The sequence below is a fragment of the Balaenoptera physalus genome (genome assembly GCF_965194825.1).
Source record: "Balaenoptera physalus genome assembly, chromosome: 2".
Lineage (NCBI taxonomy): Eukaryota > Metazoa > Chordata > Mammalia > Artiodactyla > Balaenopteridae > Balaenoptera > Balaenoptera physalus.
Window position 1 is genome coordinate 6,411,667 of NC_138883.1, and position 10,413 is coordinate 6,422,079.

Here is a 10,413-nt window from a genome sequence, read left to right on the forward strand (position 1 = left end):
GCAGAAAACTATAAGACACTGATGAAAGAAATTAAAAATGATACAAACATATGGAGAGATATACCATGTTCTTGGATTGGAAGAATCAACATTGTGAAAATAACTATACTACCCAAAGCAATCTACAGATTCAATGCAATCCCTATCAAACTACCAATGGCATTTTTCACTGAACTAAAACAAAAAATTTCACAATTTGTATGGTAACACAAAAGACCCCGAATAGCCAAAGCAATCTTGAGAAAGAAAAACAGAGCTGGAGGAATCAGGCTCCCTGACTTCAGACTATAGTACAAAGCTACAGTAATCAAGACAGTATGGTACTGGCACAAAAACAGAAATATAGATCAATGGAACAGGATAGAAAGCCCAGAGATAAACCCATGCACATATGGTCACCTTATCTTTGATAAAGGAGGCAAGAATATACAATGGAGAAAAGACAGCCTCTTCAATAAGTGGTGCTGGGAAAACTGCTCAGCTACATGTAAAAGAATGAAATTAGAACACTTCCTAACACTATACACAAAAATAAACTCAAAATGGATTAAAGACCTAAATATAAGGCCAGACACTATAAAACTCTTAGAGGAAAACATAGGCAGAACACTCTTTGATATAAATTACAGCAAGATCCTTTTTGACCCACCTCCTAGAGAAATGGAAGTAAAAACAAAAATAAACAAATGGGACCTAATGAAACTTAAAGGCTTTTGCACAGCAGAGGAAACCATAAAAAAGACGAAAAGACAACTCTGAGAATGGGAGAAAATATTTACAAAAGAATCAATGGACAAAGGATTAATCTCCAAAATATACAAGTAGCTCATGCAGCTCAATATCAAAAAAAAACAAACAACCCAATCCAAAAATGGGTAGAAGATCTAAATAGACATTTCTCCAAAGAAGATATCCAGATTGCCAACAAACACATGAAAGAATGCTCAACATCACTAATCATTAGAGAAATGCAAATCTAAACTACAATGAAGTATCACCTCACACCAGTCAGAATGGCCATCATCAAAAAATCTAGAAAGAATAAATGCTGGAGAGGGTGTGGAGAAAAGGGAACCCTCTTGCACTGTTGGTGGGAATGAAAATTGATACAGCCACTATGGAGAACAGTATGGAGGTTCCTTAGAAAACTAAAAATAGAACTACCATATGACCCAGCAATCCCACTACTGGGCATATACCCTGAGAAAACCATAATTCAAAAACAGTCATGTACCACAACGTTCATTGCAGCACTATTTACAAAAGCCAGGACATGGAAGCAACCTAAGTGTCCATCAACAGATGAATGGATAAAGAAGATGTGGCACATATAAACAATGGAATATTACTCAGTCATAAAAAGAAATGAAATTGAGTTATTTGTAGTGAGGTGGATGGACCTAGAGTCTGTCATACAGAGTGAAGTAAGTCAGAAAGAGAAAAACAAATACTGTATGCTAACACATATATAAAGAATCTAAAAAAAAAAAAAGTGGTTCTGATGAACCTAGGGGCAGGACTGGAATAAAGATGCAAGACGTAGAGAATGGACTTGAGGACACGGGGAGGGGGAAAGATAAGCTGGGACGAAGTGAGAGAGTAGCACTGACATATATACACTACCAAATGTAAAATTGATAGCTAGTGGGAAGCAGCTACATAGCACAGAGAGATCAGGTCTGTGCTTTGTGACCACCTAGAGGGGTGGGATAGGGAGGGTGGAAGGGAGATGCAAGAGGGAGGGTATATAGGGATATATGTATACATATAGCTGATTCACTTTGTTACATAGCAGAAACTAACACAACATTGTAAAGCAATTATACTCCAATAAAGATGTTAAAAAAACAAAGTAAAGAAATGTTGTGTTAGTTTCAGGTGTACAGCAAAGTGATTCATTTATACATATACATGTATGTATTCTTTTTCAAATTCTTTTCCCAATTAGGTTGTTACAGTATATTGAGCAGAGTTCCCTGTGCTATACAGTAGGTCCTTGTTGGTTATCTATTTTAAATATAGCAGTGTGTGCCTGTCAGTTAGGGAGTTTGGCTGCATAATTTTAAATAAGGCCTTTTGCCAATCAGTGTCCATGGTCATCTTCTGCTATAAATAGTTCATCCTCAAGGAGAAATCTTTGTAAACAGGAGCTCCTTCCTGTTTTATGCCTTCCTACTGTCCTTTCCCAGGCTTTGGGTCTGGGGGAACTGTGACACGTGAGTCAGGCTCGGCCAGGGGTTGGCTGTGTCGGACAAAGGATGAGCGCTGAACCACAGACTGAGATGCTAGTGAGTGTGAAAGAGAAGGACAAGGTCAAAGCACCTCATCCTCTCTGCCCCTTTGTCTCGCTCTGCCTCTTTCACACTCCCCTGAAACCTGTCTCCCACTCTTTAAACATTTCTTAATAATCTGTAATTTTGTGAAAGGGATAAAGGATACGGGGAACCTCAAAGGTAACTGCATTTACATATGAATGTTGTGTTTTCATTTTAATTTTGACAAAGTGTAAAGGTTGCTAATAAAAGCATCATTACTGTCTCACCACCTCTTTGATGGACTACGGAACAGATTGCTAAGATATGGAGACAAATCCCAGGGTCATCAGTTTTACCAGGAGCTATCGTTCATCCTTTAACAGAAAAACAAAGCGTCATGACAAAATTAAAAAAAAAAAAGAAGGATTAAAAAAGAAATGACATTTTCAAGGAAGTTATGGCCATTGTGCGCACTTCACAGAGAGACTGCCTCTGCTGTTGGTTTCGGGAAAAGTTCTGTGTTTGCCGACACTCGTGGATGGTCACGTGGCTGGGTCTTTTGGAGGCCACTGAAGGTCTGAGATCCTTTTAATGAGGAGGTTTTGGATCAGCCCTGGAGGTGGGCAGAGCAGGAGCTGAGCTGTCTTGAGATCTGAGCCTAAATCTTGGCTTCACCCTAGAGATAATAGTGATTAAAGAGGTAGAATCAAAACGACAAGTTGACCAATAAGATGTGGGGTGCAAGGGAGAGAGCGGGGAACAGGATGATGTCCAAGTGTGCCTGGTCCAGGGATATCTCTGCCAGGGGTGAGAGGTGATTGGGGTGTCTGATGTGGAACAAGCAGGTGAGCCTGAAAAGTTGACCTCTGGTCATATCCTCTTGGGTTTGGAGGCAGCGTGATGTTGCATCATGGGCCAATCCTCAATATGCTACCAGCTTGCTGTGTGACATTAAGCAAGTCACGTGTCCTCTCTGGGCCCCGGTGAGACCAGTGGCTTTTCACCTGTGCTCTGTGGAGCTCCCGATGTTCTGTGGAAAGACGTGGGTGTCCCCTTTGGGTGCCACACGGCAGGCATGTATCTCTGCACACCTTCAATCAGAGAAGCTCTGCTTTTAACGGTTCCATGTAAGATTTCATTTGAAGAAAGGGTTTTGTGGATTAAAAGAAATATTGAAAAGCAGTGGTTGCATGATCTCTGAAGACCCTTCTATAATTTTCTACTATTTTAAAATAATTAGATGGTTTGTATCAATAGGTGAAGCTTCCTGTGTCATATCTGAGTGCTGTGTGTGTGTGTGTGTGTGTGTGTGGTTTTTACAGATAAAGTCTACTTTTCTGCTGGCTCATATTAACATTTCAGAGCTGTTTTGTCTTTGTTCTTATCTGATCTTCTAGGGGCAATGGTTCTCAAATGTTGATATTTTGTTTACTAGTTTCAATTTTCACTGATATTAGTTTTTTTGTTTTAGTTATGCTGAGTCTGGATCTTTTGAATCTCTAGATATGGAGATTCTTAAGGGTTGGGTATCCAATCATCAGTTGCTTTCAGAGTTTTAATGTCTGGATGCCAACTTAAAAAATTTTTTTTCCTCTGATCACTCCTGAAGAGCTCATAGATCCTTTCAAAATCATCTAGTCCAACTTGTCTTTACCTGGGGAAACTGAGGCACTGAAAGGTCTGTGAAGTGACCAGCCATCAAAACCACCTACTTTAACACTGTTTCGGGGCTACTGAGCCCTTGGTCTCTCTTCAATTGATCTGTGACTGTTTGTGTGTGTCAGCTTAATGTACCTCTGGCAATTCCTTAAACAAAGTAAAGAATCTCTTTATGCAGTGAAGGGTCATCCTTTTATTATGTGCTGGAGTTTACATGTTAATTATATTATGAGTCAGCCTGGTAGAACGCAGGTAGCTCACAAATGTTTCCATCTACATTATTCCTTTTATTGATAAGAGCGTGGGGCTGGCAATCAAGAAACCTGGATTTTAGAAAGGTATTTTATATATATATATATATATATATATATACACACACACATCTGCTTGACATAAGGAATCACTTCCTTTGATTAATGCTTAATTTCTTCTTGATTAGAAAAGTAAACAGATATTCATTATGGAAAATACAGCAAAGATTGAGAAGCTTACAATCACCCCTCATCCTGCCATCCATTGATTAAAAACTTACCGTTTTAGTATATCATTGTAGTCACTTTGCTATGTATGTATGCTATACATACACTAATGAATATCAATTTTAATGGACCATTTTCATTTGCTTACCATTCAGTCTCAAGCATTTGCTCCTGTCTTTCCCAACTAAGTGCCAGCTTTCTAATAGCCACCGTTCAAGGATGGATTGGACCCACTGAGGGATAGTGAGATCCCACCAACTGCGTGTGTACGCCGAGGCCGCATGCTTCCCAGACGGGAACATCAAAGGGAATCCTGAAGCAGAGGGAGGGTTGGAGCAGGTCTTGGTCTGTGCCCTGCTGGCCATGATGTTCCTCAGGGTTCACACTGCCTTAGCCACCATCCCCTCCTCAAGAACTCACATCCAGTCTCCATATTTGCAGTCCTGCCGACCAGAAGGAGGAAATCACATTCATTCTCCCATTTCCCAAAGGCATGGATCCTATAGACGTAGGCTGTAGACGTAGCCTGGAAAGCAGCCAAAGTCCCCCAAAGTGATTTACAGACGACCAGCCTTAGAATGGGGCATGTTGAACCCAATCCTCCCCACTGGAAGCACTTATTTCATGTAAGTTTCATTCCTACCAAGGGGAGGCCCTACCTAGGATACTTAGTGCCTCTAAGACTGATAAGCAGTCTCCCCAAAGAGGGGACTGATGTTTACTGGGTATTTTCAGTATGCCAGGCATTTTACAGGTGACTCTCCCATCCTCAGGACACCTCTGCCAGGTGGAATGACCACTTTATGACACATGGAATGGCTGAGGCTGACAGGTTAGTGAACTAGTTCAGGGTCACCCCACTGCATTCTGGTGGAGCTAAGATTTAAACCTGCATCTGTGTAGCTCTAAATTCTGTCCTGTGGTCTCTGAGCTGGCAGGACTAAGCTAACAGGAGTGAGTCCCTTGCTCCGAATTTTCTGGATACACCCACACTGGGCTCACACAGAGGTGATAGGCAATAGCCTTATTTTTCCTTCAGCTTTTCTCAGATCAGTAACCTCAGGGGACCAGCCTGAGTCCTGTGGCAGGGAAGGGTCAGGAGGTGTATGTTTGGGTCTGTAGTGGCTTTGTTGAGCAGGGGAAGAAGGGTAAGACAGCTGACAATCTTTACTCTGCACTTGAACTTGAATCACAAATGCTATCTCAGGGACACCATAGCTTGGCAGTTGGGAATAATAACTTTGGGGCACACAGATGTGCAAGGTTTGGGGAGCATGGCATGGCTGCTATGAAGTTTAGGTAATTAATGTGCAATTGATGATAAAAGACCCAGTTTTCACCTCTCGTCTTCCTACCCTGGTCACTGAATAGCTGGAGATGTTTCAGAAGGTGAGCAGTGCCCGGCAGCTGAGTTCTGAACTCCCTATTATCACTGGGATCCTGACGGAACTTGCTGATGATGGAGAGACCGCCAGCCTCATTTCTTGGACAGGTGCTCGAAGCCTCTCCCCACTTTAAGGCACCTAGGCATGGAGAGAGCTCTCGGTTTGGACCCAGGAGGCTGAAGTTCACATTCCTGCTTCGTGACTCTCCATCTCTGTGGCTCTGGGCAATTTATTTCACCTCCCCGCATGTCAGGTTCCTTGATGGGGCAGATACCCACCACGTAGAACCGCCTTGAGAATTCCCCATGATAATGGTATAAAGTGCTCTGTAAACCCCAGAGCTTACCACACAAATGTGGTTAATATTATCCCTCCCAATCCTTTTTGTTCCTGCCAGAGAGAAAATACACACACACACACACACACACCTCTCACTCTTCCACATTTATGCCTCCAACTTTCCTGCTTTCAGATCTTAGTTCCTACTGACTCTTCTGCGGGAATACCCTTCACTCCTTAAAATGTTGCCTACTTTTTTCTTTTTTTTTTAACATCTTTCTTGGAGTATAATTGCTTTACAATGGTGTGTTAGTTTCTGCTTTATAACAAAGTGAATCAGTTATACATATACATATGTTCCCATGCTGCCTCCTCTGTGAAGCCTGTCTGGTAGCAGGCTGTACACGACAGGATAGACCAAGGTTTGGACTGGGCATCGGGACCTCTGACTCCTTGTCCTGGGTGAGCTGCTTCACTGTTGCTCGGTTACTCATTACTCATGAGGTCCCTCACCCATTCATCCATCCACTCACTGCTCTGTGGTCTGAGCTTCTATAACCAGAGTTTCTTACAGAGCTGCTGCGGACACAGGGCAGGCAAACCTGGACACCTGTTGTCCCTTTGGGGAGGATGGATACACCTCTGGGGAACACTGGAGCCCCAGAACTCACCCAGTTACCCTGGAACTCCTGTCTCCTCGGAGTTAGGTAGAGCGTTGTGTCTCTACCACTGGGGCCAGCCATGAACATCCCCCAATTCCTGGATTTGATCATAGCAACCAACTAGGAAACATTTAGCCACCAGAGCTGCTTGGTGTGTTGGGTCTGAAGTAATTGAAGGATTAGATCTGCACGTTTACTTGGAGGGTGTGTGCCTGTGTGTGTGTTTACACTCCTCCCTGCAAGTAACAAGTTCAATATTAATCTTCATTTCCAGGGAAATAATGAGTGTTAAGTGAACTGTGATTTCTATCTCTAGTTATTTCTCATGTGCTAATTTCAGCAGCAAGGAAAATGTTCTGTGTTGGCTGGATCCAGAGCTGCAAAGACATATTCCAACATAGGAATAAGGGCGGGGAGGGGGCGGAGGGCACAGCAGACCACCCATCCAAAGGGGGATTGAATTCCAGCGTGCCAAGAGTCTCCAGCTGTGGGGAATATGGTCCTTCCTGTCACACGCCCCTGTAAGTGGGACCAGCCCACCCATGCACTTGTGTGTTGGAGCTCAGTAAAGAAAAAGAAATAGCAAAAGAAAGCAAAAGCAAAAGCCCAGCCTGGGGCATGACCTCTTGTCTCTGGAATCCACAGTGTGTTCTTTGCGCACACTCTCCCATCTGACTTTCTCTCCTGGGTCTCCAGCCCTATTTACTCCAAACCTTGGAACTGGATTCCTGTGTCCTGCATCCCAAGCTCGAAACCCATCTGGGACCCATCCTCCTGCCTTGATCTCGGTCCTCTCCTCCTCACCACACATCTTTGTTGGCAATATCTTCTTGATTAGATTCATGAGAATGACCAGCCAATGCACAATCTCCCAAGAGCCCTGATCCGACGCCCATGGATGATAAACTTGGCCTCTTGTTGCCTGATGTCTGTGTGCTAAGGGCTTCATGTGTGTGGTGGCTTCTAATCTACACTTATCACTATTTGACAGACGAGGAAACTGGCTCTCTGAGAAGCTGACTTGCCCCAGGAAGTAGGAGGACCAAGGTGATAATTTAAATCCGTGTGATTCCAAATCTCACGTTCCTTTTTTAAAAAAATTTTTTGGCTGTGTTGGGTCTTCCTTGCTGCACGCAGACTTTCTCTAGTTGCAGCGAGCAGGGGCTACTCTTCTTTGCAGTGCGCAGACTTCTCATTGCGGTGGCTTCTCTTGTTGCAGAGCACAGGCTCTAGGCGCAGGGTTCAGTAGTTGTGGCGCACGGGCTTAGTTGCTCCGCAGCACGTGGGATCTTCCCGGACCAGGGCTCGCACCCATGTCTCCTGCATTGGCAGGCGGATTCTTAACCACTGAACCACCAGGGAAGTCCCAAATCTCATGTTCTTAAGCACCATTTTGAATTGTGTAAAAACAAAGGCAATTTCTGGTGGGAGCCCAACATGGGGAGCTTGGGGCGTGGGGAGGTGGTGTCTCTAAACTTTGGAATTGAAGCTGGAGAATAAACTAGGACCAATGAGTAGGCACTCATGTTTCCTTTAATCCATTCAAAATGTGCCTCCATCTCTGGCTGGGTGAACACTGCTTGAAATATCACCTTTCTTGTTGAATATTGACAGTAACAACAGAGCTCCTTTCATTGAATTGCTGTGTGCATTAAACGGCCAGATAGATGTGAAGCCCAGAGCACTGCATCCTGCCCTCCAATGAGAGCTGCCATCGCTACAATGCATGCATTCATTCACTCTCATCCATTCACTTACAGCACTTACCCACAGACCATAAAGTGAATATCTACTAGTGCCAGGGAACATGTTGGGCTGAGTGTACTGCACAAGTACCATGGGGTCCCCAACCTTAAGAAACTCTAACTTTTGTAGTAGGTCCTGATGGGGAAATGGCTATGTATAATTTGGTGTGGTGAGTGAACTGATGGAGATGAGAACAGGAGTGATGGGAGGGGTGGGTGAGGCTCAGCTAACTTGGGGGGCCCAGGGCAGAGTCTGGAGCAATTGCTCTGTTGAAGAAGAGAAAGGATGGTGTTCTGCACCTCGGTGTTCATTGCAGCTCTATTCACAATAGCCAAGACATGGAACCAACCTAAGTGCCCCTTGACAGATGAATGGATAAAGAAGATATGGTACATATATACAATGGAATATTACTCAGCCATAAAAAAGAACAAAATAATGCCATTTGCAGCCACATGGGTGGAACTAGAGATGATCATACTAAGTGAAATAAGTCAGACAGAGAAAGACAGATTCCATGTGACATAACATATGTCGAATCTAAAAAAATGACACAAATGGACTTATCTACGAAACAAACAGACATAGAGAACAGGCTTGTGGTTGCCAAGGAGGAGGGGAGGATGGATTAGGAGTTTGGGATTAGTAGATGCCAACTATTATATATAAAATAGATAAACACCAAGCTCCTACTCTATAGCACAGGGAACTATATTCAATATCCTGTGATAAACCATGGGAAAAATAATATGGGAACATATGTATATGTATAACTGATTCACTTTGTTATGAAGCAGAAACTAACACACCATTGTAAAGCAATTATACTCCAATAAAGATGTTAAAAAAAAAACTACAAAAAAACCATGGAATAACAAAACGAAAAAAAAAAAAGAAAATAATATGAAAAAGAATGTGTGTGTGTGTATATATATACATACATATAAAACTGAATCACTTTGCTGTAGAAATTAACACAACATTGTAAATCAACTATACTTCAGTAAAATAAATTTAAAAAAAGAGAAAGAATGGTGTTCCTGGAAGAAAAAATCACCCCCTTGAGTGAGTGGATGAGGGTGACAATATGGTGCCTTTGGGTTATGGCGCCAAGTGGACCTTCGGTGGAAGGAAGTCTCATGCACGGGAGCATAGGGATGAAGTTGGAGTCCCCACTCTGGGTTCTCATGCTTGTTTTGTTGTCTCTCCTGACAGGCACTGGATGGATGATGTTGGGTGGAGTGTGAGGGTCTCACTCTTCTTGCCTCTTCTTGGTTCTCACCTCTGCGGGGTGGACACACTACTGTCCCCTTACCCTCTCCTCTCTCTCATGGAGCACTCATGATCATTCCGACTGGTCCCTGCTTTACTAGGTGGCACAGCCACTCTGCCAATGGCCATTGCCTCTTAAATCACCTTTTTTATTGTGGTAAAATATACATAGCATAACATTTACTATAGTAACCTTTTTAAGGTGTGCAATTCACTGGCATCAAGTACCTTCACATTGTTGTGAAACCATCACTACCATCCATCCATGAAAAACCTTGTTCTTGACCACAAACAGAAGCAATGTACTCATTAAACAATAATTCTCCCCTCCCCCCTCTCCTCCCTCCAGCTCCTGGTAACCACCATTATACTTTCTTTCGCTATGAATTGGTCTATTCTAGATACTCATGCAAGTGGAATACACACTATTTGTTCTTGTGTTTGCCTATGTCACTTAGCATACTGTTTTAAAGGTTTACCGATGTTGTAGCCTGTGTCAGAATTTCCTTTCTTTTTAAGGCTGAATAATATTCCAATGTATGGAAAGACTACATTTTACTTATCCAATCATCCCACCAAGGACACTTGGGTTGTTTCTGCTTTTTTGGCTATTGTGGCTAATGCTCCTATGACACTACAAATAGGTGTACATGTATCTATTCGAGTCCCTGATTTC